The sequence below is a fragment of the Suricata suricatta genome, chromosome 12 (assembly GCF_006229205.1).
Source record: "Suricata suricatta isolate VVHF042 chromosome 12, meerkat_22Aug2017_6uvM2_HiC, whole genome shotgun sequence".
NCBI classification, from domain to species: Eukaryota; Metazoa; Chordata; class Mammalia; order Carnivora; family Herpestidae; genus Suricata; species Suricata suricatta.
The window spans coordinates 64785623-64799031 of record NC_043711.1 but is presented as its reverse complement, the minus strand read 5'-3'; the positions used below and the strand labels follow the sequence as shown (position 1 = coordinate 64799031).

Below are 13409 nucleotides of genomic sequence, written 5' to 3'. Positions count from 1 at the left end.
TATGCCTTCAGCATATCATTTGGTTCCACTTTTATTCTGTGGTTTGTTTGCATTTAATCAACCAACAAAACAATAACTTTTGAAGTCTCCTCCCCCCAAATTTCATTATTGGAAATGTTAAATATATGACAAAGAAGTATATGACCATCATGGCCCAACTTCAGATATGATTGGTTCATGACCAATCTTGTTGTGTCTACACCTGACCCATTCTCCACCTCTTGTATTACTTGGAAACAAATCCCAAACATCATCTCATTCATCTCATTTATCTGTAAGGATGTTAGTAAAAAGCAATACCATTTGAATCTAGAAAACTCATTAGCTGCTGTGGAAGGTTTAAAGTATCAGCCTGCTCTGACTTGGTGGAATTTCTCACTTGGGTCATAGGCTGAAAAATGATACTATGATAGTGCATTATTTCCCTAGTGGGGTAGTGGGGTGTGTATGTGAAGATTTTGGGTGTGGGGCGCTGTTAATGGGACCTAAATGACAACCTGTAAACAACAACTATTTTCTCCGCTGCTTGCAAGGTAATTCTCGTTACTACCCTCAATCAGAGGCTCGCAAAAAAAGGATATTTGAGCTCAGTCCAAATAATGCACCAATTCTGTTCCAGCCCTGTAAGTCTCAAGTATATAGATCTTGTTCCAGTTCAGATTGGTTCATCAGAACTTTTGTAAATGGGGGTGGAGAGGGCAGATGAAGAGCTGCAAAGTTAGGATCCATGGGAAAATGGCCATCCACTCAGAGCTCTCTGATTCTTCTGACTCCTGTGTGTCTGGAGGTCTCCTAGTCTGGGAGGCAGCCACTTGGAGAGAGGGCACTGGGGTCCTGACATTGTCGTCACTGATGACAATCTGAAGGTCCACAGCTGCATTCAGGAGTTCAATTTGTTTTGTTTGGCTCCTGTAGCATTTATTTAAAAGCGATGGGGATCCTTAACCAATATTTATCAATTGGGAGGTTTTCCATAAATAGCTTTTAGAGGCAACCTCAACAGCTTTTCAACACAGCCTCATGCAAAGCAGGCTGGGAACTCAAGCCCCTACCTCTACCAGGGAGCCAGTGATGGGCGGATATTGGTGGAATAAATACCCCAGTTTCCTCACCCTTATCTGGGCAGCTCTACAGCCTGTTCATTGCAGGCTCCCTGGGTCTCCAGCAGCCCGAGCCCCAGCTGTACCCACCCAGGTACACCCCGACTGGGCTTCCTTCCCATGCCTCTGTCTCCCTTCCCCACTCCTCTCCTCCTGCTTCCAGGAATCTTCTTTCAAATCATCTGTTTGCACTTAATCCTTGTCAACCAACTCCCAACCCAGGCCTCCCAGTTTATCAGCCTCTAGCCCCCTGGGGCCAGTTCCTCTGAGGGCGGAGCACCACCACCACCCAGTCATTGTGCAAAAGCACTGCCTTGGAGATCAAAGCGGCCTCTACATTTGGGGAAAATATTGGGTCAAATAGCATGTCATTTCAGAAAAGCTCTCAAGTACAGCATTTCCTGAGCTCTGCAATTATAGCCTCTTTCTCTGCTCGCTTTAAATGCCCGTGCAAGCAGCTATTTACTCTCTGGCCCGGGCACCACTAAAGGGCTCATTCTAAATATATCACGACAGACTCACAACCCTCCCTCGGCCCAAATGCGCCCAAGCCTGTGGTTGAGTGCTTCCAAGAAAAACCCAGCCACGAGGAAATTTCAAAGTGAGGCAGAGCCCTCTTACCTTGCTCTCCCTGCTCTCCCAGCCCTCCTGGGCAGGGAGGGGGCATATTCGGTGAGGAAGAAAAACTCAGCAAGGAGTTGAGATTCATTGTTAGATTGGCTCCAAGGGCCAGATCTTCCTAGGATTTAACAACATGTCTGAAGCTTAAAATATGCACCAATAAATATTTGTCAAATACATTCTGAAGCCATACAGGTGGATCACTTTTCCTTCCTTTTTTCCTTCTCTCTCCTCCCTCCCTTCCTCTCTCCCTGAGTTTCTTCTTTCCTGCCTTTTTTTTTCTCCCTTCCTCCCCTCTTTCTCAAGGTATACACAGAGATTCATTGTTTGTGATAGGCAAAGATCAGAACTGACCCTTGTGTCCCCAGGCACGAGAGGGTTAATTCCATTAAGTTCTCTCCACTTAATGGGATTCTCGGTGGCCTTTTCAGAGGGAGCTTAATGCTCTGAGCTAGAAGTACCTCCCAACATATTGTTAAAGGAAAGAAGAGTGCATGCAATGTCTCTGGAAGAATAAACAAGAAACAGTCACCAGGGATTGCCTCTGCAGAGAAATAAAACACAGGGGACAGAGGGGAGAAATAAACTTCACTTAGCATGATACATATATGTGTGTGTCTGTGCATGCACATGCACACACACACATTTAATGGAACATCAATAGAAACAGAGAGGAGCCCTGTCCTCTAGTCTGAATCTAACCTTGGTGTGCAGTGTCACAATGGAGTTCAGAATCCTGTGTCAGCTTCCTGCTGGGTGTCTGGCTCCAAACAGTAACCCTTAGGTCTCTCTTGAATAAAGCCAGTATGGTCCTAAGTGTGGCCCCTCTCTCTCTAAATGAGACTGCTAACTTTGCCTCCTCTTCCGGGCAGAAGCAAAAACAATCAGAAAAAGAGTTCCAACAAGAACACAGCAGACACCCCTCCACTCATCTGGGACCTATTAGCTAAGTGCCTACTGTGTGCCAAGCAGTGTTCTGGGCTCTGGGGTTATAGCAGAACAAGACAGATAAAACTCTCTGCCCTCACAGGGCTTGTATTCTAACAGAGGAGGAAGGAGGACAGGTGATCCCCAAGTTGAATAGCTAACAGAGGCCGTGTGGCTAAAGAGGGGAAAAAGCGGGAAAGTGGATAGGAAGTAGGGGGTTGAAATCCTCACTGAGAAGTCCTGAGAAGGGAAGGGAGTGGGGTCAGCAATATCTGGGGGTGTCCCTCTTCCCCTGCTTACATACATAGTACTGGAATGGAATTGGACAAGTCAACCCTACACTCAGAGCTGGCTGGAACCAAAAGCCAGAGAGGATGGAGGGCCGTGGTGCTCACCTTGGCAGTCCCAAGAGAGATGGATGCCCTGCTGCCGCTGACCTCTGCCTCCAGATTTGGAGGAAACAAGGTCTGGAGACCAAAACAAACTAAATATTCCAAGAATTAATACTTTGTGCTGAATGTCCCTCTACACAGATGTTTCCAGTGTCGGGTCTTTAGGTCATTCATCTTGCAGAGGGGCATCCTAGTGGATTAGTTGGTTAAGTATCTAACTACTGATTTCAGCTCGGGTCATGATCTCACGATTCATGAGTTCGAGCCCTGCATTGGGCTCTGCACTGTCAGTGCAGAGCTTCTTGGGATCCTCTCTCTCTCTCTCTCTCAAAAAATTGAAAAATTAAAAAAAAACAATCCACTTGGAGGAAAAAGGATGTAGAGGGGCTCTTGCAGAGATTCACCAAGGTAAGAAAACCTGCCGTACTTTGTTCAGTGGAGGTGGGGGGAACATCTGAGCTCACTGGACAGAGAAGTGCTCAGGTGTCGGGGTAAGCACCCATCTGTGGGGGTACATCCAGTATAAGGCCCCTCTTCCCACTCCCCTTAAAACCTTCCCTTTTGCTAAAAGATGGGGGGTAGGTGCAAAGGGACTTCCTAAAAATGGCGCCTGGAAACTCTACACCTGGGGAAACGCCCAGCAGAAATGAGTGCTTGCGTGTGCATGAGCACCTAAAGGCATGTGCTGGAGGGTTCATAGCCCTAAAAGGGAACAACTCCCTCCAGCAGGAGGATGTATAAATAACAGGTGTGTATTCACACAATGGAACACAACTCAGCCAGAAAAAAACCCCGTAACATACAGTGACGTATGATTCCATTTACATGAAGATCAGTGGCAGGCAAAACTGACCAATAGTGACAGAGGTCCAGAGTGGTGGCTAATTGGGGGGGGGGGGGCGCGGTGACTGATTTGAAAGGAGCGTGAGGGAAACCCTGGGAGCTGGGATGTCCCCTACTTTGATCTGGGCCATACAGCTGTGCACACGCATTACGTCCAAAGAGCAGCACACTTCAATTCCTGCATTTAGTGTCTACAGGTTATATGCCAATGAAAAAGCCTGTTGGCAAAACAAAGAGTAAAAACATAAAAATAAAGGCCAGAAAAGGGAAAGAGGTATTTGGAGTTGCTTGGTTTTCTTGTACTACTAAGTATTCCTTAAAAGCCTTGCAGAGGAGGGGGTCCCATTTCTCTCTACCCCCTGCTCCAGCCCATCCCAGCTCACAGCCACCTCTAGCCCCTAGTGAGTCCCCACACTGTCCTTCTGGCACCCACCCCACCCACTGTTTACAGGGCCATCAGAGATCACATGTGACCTACTTAGGGACCTGAAACAGACTCTGTAGGGGAGAGGGAGATGGGGTGTAGGGATGGTGGAGTGTCTTCCTAAAACATGAATCTGGGCAGGCCATGCCTGTGGTTGACTCTTCTCAATGGCTTGCTTTTGTCCTCAGGATAAAATCTCAATTCCTTAATATGGTTTACAGGCCCTTCCAGGCCCGCCATAGCCCCGTCCTCCTGTCCTACCGCCCTCTCCCTGACAGACCGACGTCAGATCCCTGACTGGGTCATGTGAGCTTGCTCCTACTTCCACCCATGCTCCACCAGCCTCAGCAACTGCCCCTCTGTGGGTCCTGCGGCTCTCCACCATCACCTCGTATCCTCCTAGGGTCATAGCATTACAGTGTTCCTGGCACCAGTGTACAACCACCTGTTCAGGGGTCTATATCTCCTGCCAGATGAAGCCCCCAGAGGTCAGGGACCTGCCTGGAAGGGCTGCTGTAATACACGCCATAATGCATGGGAAATGCCTGGCAAGTACCCAGTTAAATTAACATTTAACTCAATAAATGTTAATTTCCCTTCCCTGGATTGGGATGGGAGTGCGGGGCAAGGGCTGAGGGTGTAAGGATTGGCTCTGGGGGTCCTGGAAGGGCCTGGGGGGCTAACGTCAGGGCCAGGGAGGCTGTCAGGATGGGCTAGAAGTCACCCTCCCTTTGGGTTCTCATCCACTTAGACTTCTCTCCCTGTCCCACAGAGAAGAGGAAAGGCCTAGAATGAGTCACTGGGGGGGATCTTCAGGGGAATTCTTTATTTTTTTCTTCACTGCTGTGCTTGAAGTACCCACAAGCCCCTTTAGGTGGTGGCCACTGGCCTTCAGCCTGTGCCCACCCACCCCCACTGTACCAAATGCTGGCTCTGCCCTTACTTGGGGCTCATCACGTTGGGACAGAAGGCTGTGCTCTTGAGATTCTTCTAGTGGATTTGGCAAAAGGTTATTTACTGGATGAGTTTCAGAGACCACCCCTTCCTCACGATATGCCAAGGTGGGAGACGCTGGTCAGTGACCTCCAGCGCCCCTCCCCTCCTGGCCTCCGATGGCCAGACAAGACAGGGTGCGTGCATGGTGTCCACAACTTATCCTCAGCAGCCAGACATACCCATCCCGTTCTCCTCTGAAGTCAGAGAGCCATCTTTAACTCAGAATCCCAGATGCACAAGGCAGCAGGAAGGAGGCTGGGCAGTCACTGACCCATCCCCCTGATGCCTTGCTTTCTGACAATTCTTATTTCTGCTCTTCTCCTTTCTTCTCTCTCTCTCCTCTCCCTGTCTGGATTCTTAGATTTTCTTCTGAAAATACAAATCTAAGTTAACTCTCTTGGAATACCCTGACTCTAAGAAAAATGTATCGAAGGGGGTGGAAATGACTCTGAAGGTAGTTAAGAGTCTCAATTTGGGTGATCCTCCCAAAGAGGCTAACGTTCCCAAGACACATGAGTCTCCCAAGGTGGCCAAGTTCTATGTGTTGGTCAAGACAACACATGAGCCTGAGGTGGAGCTGAGCCATGGGGCTGACCCCTGCTGCTGTTGTCCCGATGAGCATCCAGTCTGTCTGCACACTCACACCTCAGCCTAGCAGCCCAGCTGGCAAATGTGCAGCCGGAAACCAGCACCATCCCCTTATCTCCTACGCCCCTCCCCGCCCCCCTGATTCCCCTGACCCGCTCTTTCCTCCATTCACTTGTTCACCATTTACTCCCAGCCCCTCGCACTTGGTCTGACCCAAGTAGATGCCTAATGATATGTAATGAATATATGGATGGATGAATGGACCTATCTGGAAGGTTGTTGTAGCAAACTTGGATACCCCACCCTTATTTGCAGGGCTTTACCAATTCCATCTGCCAGTGTCTACCTCTTCTTTTTCTGAAGCCTCAGAAGGCTGCCCTGCCCATGAGCACCCCTGCCCCCCTTCTCCCACCAGGATTTTCCACTCCACTGAGCTCTGATTGCCCACAGAGCTAGCTTGCTGTGTGACCTACCTGTACTGACCCCTTCCCTTCCCTGTCCACTCCCTCTAGGTCTCCCCGGTGTTAGTGTCTCATGGAGCACCTCCCAAATAAACGACTTACCCTTAAAATCTTGTCCCAGGCTCCAATAGCAGGACCTCTCTTGGACTAACAATCTCTAATGCTGCATAAAGCTGAATTTGGGCCTCTAACGCCAGGCCCTGGACCCGTGCCCGGACGTCCACAGAGCACACAGCGGGCGGGTGTTGGAAAGGACAGAGCCGGCGAGGATTCACAAACAGAAGGGCCGTGACTGCCAAACTGAAAGAAGCAGCCAGGATTCCAGGGGTAAAGGAAAATATGAGGCCACAGGGACACAGTAAAGAGTGACAAAAGCAGAAATTAAGGTTGGAAATGAAAAGCCCTCACGGAACTGTGCCAGATGCCTGGAGGGGGACTGTGTCACCCCCCTCTCCGTTCTGGCGTGTGAAGTGGGCCGCAGTGGTGGGGGAGGGAAACTCACTGCTCAGACTTATGGAATGCCGCAGAAGCCTGTTCACCACATCCTGTTCCAGCCCTGAAGCCCAGGGGCTCCACGATGACCAGCACAGAGCACGCACTCATGTCTGGACAGTGCCAGAAGCTCTGTTTGACTTGTCAGAGATGCCTAAGGGATAAAGTGGAGTCTGAATGCACATTCCCAGGTCCCCTGCTGGGGATCCATGCCTCTGACCTCTTGGGGCTCACAGCTTCTGTTTGAGGGTATGACTAAGGTCCCTTGGTGATCTTGAACTTGTGCATCTAGGATTCTGAGTTAAAGATGGCTCTCTGACTTCAGAGGAGAACAGGACGGGTATGTCTGGCTGCTGAGGATAAGTTGTGGACACCATGCATGGGGCAGTGGGCACCGGGAAGGGAAGTTGGGAGTTTGGAAAGCATTGACCTTGTTGTGAGCATAGTGTGCTCTCCCCTCACACACCCACACCCACAGGACAGCTGTATTCAGCCTCAACTAGGAGGCTGGGTGGGGTACGCACATCCCTGTTGAGTGTTCCACATTGAGTCCTACGTCTGTCAGTCCTTCAGTTGGCTTCCAGTTATGTTTCTAAAACACTTACTACAGGTCACATCTAATTGAAAGGATATTTACACTGCCTGGGACACAAAAAGAAATGTCTGGGTGTAGGATAGAAGTGGGCAAAGAAACCCTGTCGAGAGCAAGACAAGGGCATCTAGAGACTAAGCTATAAAACCTCTATTTTGAGTTAACTCCTTGGCCTACTGTTAACTGGACTAGGCTTGTCCTGTTTGGCATGGCTGTATTAACCCCATCTAACCCTGGGCTGTCCAATATAGGGGGCTCCAGCCAAGTGTGCTGATGGAGCATTGGAAATACAGCCAGTGGGGTGTCTGGGTGGCTCAGTCAGTTAAGCATCCAACTCTTGATTTTGGCTTAGATCATGATCTCATGGTTCGTGAGTTCGAGCTCTGTGCTGATGGCACGGAGCCTTCTTGGGTCTCTCTTCCTATCTTTCCATGCCCTGACAAGTTTCTCTCTCTCTTTCTCAAAATAAACATAAATAAACTTAAAAAAAAAAAGGAAATGTAGCTGGTCTGACATTGTGTCAGCATTGGCCACACACTGATCTCAAGAAAAAGACTGATTTCAAGAAAAAAAAGATAAAATACTCATTAATTATGTTTTATACTGATTACATGTTCAAATGATGTTTTTACACATATGGTTAAATAAAATATATTATTAAAATTAGTCTCACTTTGTTATAGGTTGAATTCTGTGTCCCCAAAAGATGTGTTGGATTCCTAACCACAGAATGTTATCTTATTTGGAAATAGAGTTGCAGATGTAATCAATTCAGATGACGTCATCCTGGAGAAGTGATGTGATTGGTGTCCTTCTAAGAAGAGAAGAGACACAGTGATGTGTCTAAAAGCCAAGGAACACCAAGAGTCGTCAGCAAACAAGAGGCAAACAGCCTCCTCCACAGGTATTGGAGGGATCACCACCCTGCCCACACCTTGATTTTGGACTTTCCACCTCCAGAACTGTGGGACAGTACATTTCTCTTGTTTCAAGCCATGCAGTTTCTGGTACCCATAGGAAATGAATGCATCTCTTTTTATTTATTTTCATGTGTCGACTAAACTTGTGACATGGACGTATTACTGTTTCCATTTTCCAGATGAGAAAATGGAGGACAGGGAGGCCAAACAGCATGTTCCAAGTTGCCTGAACTACTGAACAACAGACACAGACTTCAGACGCCTGTCTTCAGACCTCAGTGCTCTTTCCATTGCTGATCAGAGACATTCATCTGTTCATCCTGCACTGTTTATTGAGTACCGACAATTTGCTAGACACTGTTCTAGGCTCTCGAGATAGACTAAGGAACCAAACAAAGATCTTTGCCTCCTTGTGCTTACACAGTAGCAGGGAGAGACAGATATTAAATAATAAACATGATGAATATGGAAACTATTTATTGTATCAGAGTTAAATGCTATGAGGAAGTAACTAGGACAGGGTAAGGGGTTGGGGGAGCAGGAGTGGGGTGGTGGTCAGTGTGTGGTGTAAGAGGGTCAGATCTGGCTTCACAAGAAGGCGAGATTCCAGCAAAGACATGAAGGAGCTGAGGGAATAAATTGCTGATATCTGTGGGAAGCGTGTTCCAGGCATATGGCCTAGCTGGTGCAAAATGGCTGTGTGCAGACTTGAGACATAATCAAGGGGAAATGAGGCACCTTCCAGGTGGGTTCTTGGTGCTTCTGCTGCTCGTTTTGAATATTTTCTTCTCACCTCTTCATGAGCCTTGACCACAAGACCCCCATAGGAGAAGAGCTTTCGAAGGCTCACCTGGGTTTGTCCTGCACGGGTGGACAACACATCCACAAGAAAACCTGCTGCACAAGGAGGTCAGATGTCCACCAAGGACAGTCCAGATTCTGGGAGTCCAGGGTGGGTGAGTGGAAGACCACCCCCTGCTGAATGGGAGTCTGCAGGAGGGCCTGGGCTAGGGGCAGGAGCCAGAGAGACCCTTTCACTTGCCCAGAATGTGCCACTTACATTTTACTCGCCTGCAAAGATAAAGCCACCTGTGTCACGTCTGCAGTGCGGAGAAATCGGTGAAGATAATTTGTTTAAGGCAGTCTAGCCTCAAGTGTGTGAAGCGTGGTGTGGGGAGTATTTTTGGAAGGTGTCCCAAGAAGAGTCTGAGATCAGATTAAATATTCCTTCTCTGAGAACAGGGTGTGACTCTGATAGCCCCTGGGCTTTGGAGGGAACGGTACTCTTGGATGTTTGATTGTGTGGTGTCACTATTAATTATTTATTCCAGTAGGAACACCAGCACTCTTACGAGATGCGCTGTAGTGCATTAACTGCACCTCCCTGCCCAAGGCAAATAGCAGAAAGCCTGAAAGCTCAGAGTCCCCACAGGCATAATCAGCGTGGTGGTGTGTCGACCATATGAAAGTATCGTGACTCTTAGGGCTCCAGTCGTCCTGGCCAGAAGGGGCAGAGCCAAGACACAGTTTCATTTCTTGTCAGAGAAAGAAAGAACTGACTCCCCATGTCCCACACCCTCCATACTGTTTGCTGGTCACATCTGTCCTCCTCCACCCAGTCCAGTATTGCTTGACAGGATGGTGGCTCTGGAGGGGAGCCCTCCTCTTGACTGGGATAGAGGAGAGAGAACTGAACAAGGTGGTAGCCCTGGGGTCAAGAGCCAGCACGCTCACCCTCTCCCCATTCTCTACCATGGGGCCCCTCTGGCATCCACCTTAATTCAATCCCCATTTTGCAGATAGGGAAATAGAGACCCATCAGAGGGGGCCAGATTCTGCCCAAGATTATGCTGAGGTCAAGACAGAGCTCACTTCTGAGCCCATGTCCTCCTCCTGCCCCATGTCCTGTCTCTCACTGGGGTCCACCTCCTTGGAAAAATGGAAAACAGCTTCCAGGAAAATAAAACTCACGGAGGCTTCCAAACTTAAGAGAAGCCAGAGAACAGACAGGTTCATTAATGAGTGTCTCAACCAGGGGTCTCCAAACTGCATTCTAAGGAGCCCCCAGACTCCTTATAGTGGCTTCTGGTGCTGTGACAGGGGTGTGGCTCCCCACCCCATCCCCTCTGCCTGCACTGCACCACAAGATCTCTGTTCTCATCTGTTCTACACTTTGAGTTCCCTTGTTGGACTTCATTTAAGGAGCTCCTTATCTGAAAACCAGGCTTGGAATAGAAAAACAAACTGCGGTGCAGTCAGTCAACTGCTCGGGGTCACAAAGGGCATGGACTCCTGATAAATTCACCAACATGGATGTGTTTCAAGGGCATTACACTGGAGGAAAGAAGCCATATTCAAAAGGTTGCTTGCTGGGGCACCTGGGTGGCCAGTGGTTGAGTGTCCAACTTCATCTCAGGTCACGATCTCATGGTTTGTGAGTTTGAGCCCCACATCAGGCTCTCTGCTGACAAACAAGCTCAGGTCCTGGAGCCTGCTTCAGACTCTCTATCTCCCTCTCTCACTGTCCCTCCCCTGCTAAGGCTCTGTCTCTCAAAAATAAATAAATGTCAAAAAAAAATTTTTTAAAGGCTACACGCTGTATGTTCCATTTATATGACATTCTAAAAATGATGAAAGGGTGGGGACAGAAAACAGATCAGTGATTACTAGGAGCTGCGCAAGGCAAGATTGACTGGAAAAGGTCACATGATCTGGGTTCATGGGAACATTCCATATCCCGATAGCGGTGCTGGGTGCTCACTGTATGCATTTGTCAGAAGTCACAACCTGTTTACTAAATAGGGTTAATTTTAGTGTATGTAAGCAATACCTCAATAACCCTGACTTTAAAAATATTGGTATGGGTGCCTGGGTGGCTCAGTTGGTTAAGCAGCCAACTCTTGGTTCCAGCTCAGGTCATGATCTCATGGTTCGAGCCCAGCATCAGGCTCTGCACTGGCAGTGTGGAGCCTGCTTGGGATTCTCTATCTCCCTCTCTCTCTACCCCTCCCCCACTCGCTCACTATCTCTCTCAATAAAATAAATAAACTTTAAAAATTGCTTTTAAAAAAATTGGAGATCCCTGCCCTAGACAGCTTTCATTCTAATATCTTCATAAACAAATTAAAAATGAAGGAAAAGGTAACAGCCTCTGAGTCTGAAGGGTAAGAAAGGGGATGACCCCCCCCCTGCACTGAGGGCCTTCTGCATGTAAGGTACCTGCTAGTTGTTTCAGTTCACTTATTAAAATTCATATATATGAATATATTCATATACTCATAAACTTCATATATATGTATGTATGTGTATGTATATATATATACACACACACACACACACACACACACACATATATATATATATATATATATATATATATATATATATATACATATAATTCTATGGAGAAGCTGAAACTCAACAGGCTAATTGCAGCAGATTGCATTTTCCAGAACAACAAGAGATAATGTAAAAAAAATTATAGTAAAATAGTAAAACACTGTGTATTAAACTACTTGGTTTGGGAGGTGATTTGCTGAGCAGCAGTAGATAATTGGAACACTGGGTAACCAGCCCAAGGCATCTCCATAGCCAGCGCTCGCTCCCTGCATCCCAGATGGGCTGCCTTTCTGTTCTACTTTGTTCCTAAATAAGGCATTGTGGGTCCAAGCCTCCAGACACAGCCACAGAGAGAAACTCTGAACACACTTTCCAGAGCAGTAGGGTACAGCCTCTCTCTGAAAGCCAGGTACCAATTTGGTGTCTGGCACATAGTAGGTGCTAGCAAATGAAGGAATAGATTCCAGGTGCATTCTAAAATCTAATGTGACAGTAGACAAGCAAGACACAGTATCTGCTCACATACTGACTGCTCTTTAGGTAAGAGACAGCAATAATAAGCTGATTTTAGACACTAACAAACATGAAGACGATGAGCAGGGCCCTGTGATAGGGAGGGGACTGGGTGTGATACTAAAGTCAAGGAAGCCTTCTCTAAGTGTATGACTTTTGAAACCTGAAGGATAAAAAGGATGTCATCTCTGGGCAAGTGAAAAGCAGTATTCCAGCAGAGGTAATGGCCAAATGAAATAGCTACAAAAGACATACACACACACAAACAATTCTAAAACCAGAAAAGGAAGACCCAGGTTAGTAGAAGCCTCACTTATGCAGGAGAAGAGCCACTAAACAAATAAATGACAGTATGGAATAAAGGGAAAGGCACCACTTAGAAGCCTAGCTTTGTCACTAATTCCCCACATGACCTTGAGGGGGGTCTTTGTTTCTCTCTGGGCCTCTGTTTTGCTTGCTCTGAAATGAGGAAATTGGATGAGCATCGGCAGGAGGCCGGAGCCAGCTCACATCAGCTTGTGAGAGCAGACTGCATGCGTCTCTGCCTACTTCCGCCCTCACCGAGGTCACACTAGTGGGCTGCGATCAGCCATCGAGAGCCTTGCTACACCACGGAAGTTGGCAAACGCTGCAGAGGGCACTGTTTACTGTTGTTGTTTTGAGGGCTGGTTGTTAAACACTTACCAGCACACCACTGGATTAAATAGTCCTTCTCAAGCCTTTGGTTAAAGTCTCCTATTGTCATTTTAAAATGCACAATTTTACATTCTAATCCCACATGTATGTGTGCTTGTTTTCTCACATACTTGAAAATATAAAATTTTATTTTCCCAACTTCAGGAAGATGCATGTCTATAATCCTGTACACACACACACACACACACACACACACACACACACACACAGACACACACACGTTCCTCCCTGGCTAAGTGCTACCCTCTGGTCAAGGTTGGCATTATTCAGTCCCTTCAAGGGCAAGGCCTCCCCCTCATTATCGCTCTCTCCCTCTTTTTTCTCTTTTTCTTCCAAACGCAAGGCCTTCCTTGATTTGGATTTGAACTTGGGGGCACTGGGGCGGAGAAAGCAAGCCCTGGTAGCCCATCCACAAGTGCATCTGTGCCCTCAGGCTCAGCACAGAAGCTGGCCAGGGTCTGCTCTTGACTCTGGGACCCAGGCCTGGCCAAGCACACATTCCCTA

The 13409-nt window shown here is 47.7% G+C and overlaps 1 long non-coding RNA gene across 1 annotated transcript; it reads left to right on the top strand.

Annotated features, from left to right (window-relative positions):
• Positions 1–8215: 8215 nt before the first annotated feature.
• LOC115273370 lies at positions 8216–8831 on the top strand. The gene is made up of 2 exons (XR_003900790.1): positions 8216–8340; positions 8536–8831. It is a non-coding gene; the product is annotated as an uncharacterized LOC115273370 (long non-coding RNA).
• Positions 8832–13409: the final 4578 nt, after the last annotated feature.